At 44.1% G+C, this 1,500-nt stretch overlaps 1 non-coding gene across 1 annotated transcript; it reads right to left on the reverse strand.

The window, feature by feature from the left end:
* Positions 1-815: 815 nt before the first annotated feature.
* Positions 816-934, reverse strand: LOC145402968 (5S ribosomal RNA). The gene has a single exon (XR_013897904.1). It is a non-coding gene; the product is annotated as a 5S ribosomal RNA (ribosomal RNA).
* Between the last annotated feature and the right edge of the window lie 566 nt (positions 935-1,500).

The raw sequence follows: 1,500 nt of genomic DNA on the forward strand, positions 1-1,500 counted from the left end.
GTTCAGATTGGCAGAAAGTGAAGCCTTTAATCTAAACACTCACCTCCATCACTAAACATACATGCCTCATTAAACATCAGCTTTCAGATTGAATCAAACTGAAAAATATCGGATGGTCAGCAAACTTGAGGGCTTTGATTTAATTTTAAGTTTGTAGTACGGAGGTATATACATTTGGCCTAGCCCCAAAAAAAATTATGTTGAAAATTACGGGCCCGGCTCCATTCGGATTGAACCAGTGCAGGTTTGTATCCAAGGGATGGCTGGGGTTTACTGCTCATGTAATGCCACTTAGGGATGAGCTAGGCTGGTCACTCTCATCTTAGATGTCAGAACCAACTTGCCTAGCCCCGGGCTCCTATGCTCTTCATGGGGCAACATAAGATTAGTTGATGAATGAATGAATATCTATTGTTACAACTCAGCACTGAATATGGAGGGATGGCAGTTTGGACAGATAGATGGTCGGAAACAAGGCTGCAGATAGATTCAATTCTTTCACAAACAGGGCTGTCTCCTATTATGAATGAAAGTCTGGTGGTAGCAAGTATAGACTACTGGACATCATCAGAAGGTCCCACACTACAGGTCCCTGAGGCAAAATAAAAGATGTCATAGAAAAAAAAAAAAAAAAAAAAAAATCCAGCACCTTTTCCCCACCCATGCAGGATGAGGTAAGCTTCAATTACATTCATTCATTCATTCATTCATTGCCAGACGCCATGTATCCCAAACGGGGTGGCCAAGGGCTTAGAGTTAATTGTTTTACAGGGAGGGGCACTAATCCTCCAGCAACCCCACTTGACACATAGGGATGCCAACAGCATCTGGTGTTCCCCAGCGGTCACCCATCCAAGTACTAACCAGACCCAACGTTGCTTAACTTCGCTGATCGGACGGGAAGCGGTGTACTCAACGCGGTATGGCCGTTATAATAATTAATAATAATAATAATAATAATAATAATAATCCATCCACCCATCATCCAATCCTATGTCACCCCATGAGGAGCTTATAAGCCTTGGGCTAGGCAAGTTGGTCCTGACATTAACCCCTTAACCGTGGGGCGTCACTTTCGTGACACTTGGGAGCAAGGGATCATACCGCGGGGCGTCGCTTTTGTGATTCTGTGTTATTTTGAATTCATCCGGGCTTCCAAGTGGGGTCTTGTATCATCTATCAGTACTGCCAATGTCCAACACTAGTCAGCACTCCTAATCTCATCTGTACTCCCATCCACTGTTGACAATTTAGCCATTTCTCCCCGTTCTTGACTCCCCTCCCTACCCCCCCTCCATTACCCTATCCTCTCGCCTGCCCGGCCGTGCTACGCTAAGTAAATCTTCCCTGGAAGTTTTCACTGATTTCATCTATTGAAATAAGCCCTATGCCCTATTCTTATACCAAATAATATATACAAGAAAGAAATAAGGTAAGTGAGAGTGCCATACACCTGGAATTGGCTAATTATCGCCTGACAACACCTCACATGCACTCGTT

The sequence above is a fragment of the Coenobita brevimanus genome, chromosome 59 (genome assembly GCF_032717465.1).
Source record: "Coenobita brevimanus isolate Jiangsu-jjx chromosome 59, ASM3271746v2, whole genome shotgun sequence".
NCBI classification, from domain to species: Eukaryota; Metazoa; Arthropoda; class Malacostraca; order Decapoda; family Coenobitidae; genus Coenobita; species Coenobita brevimanus.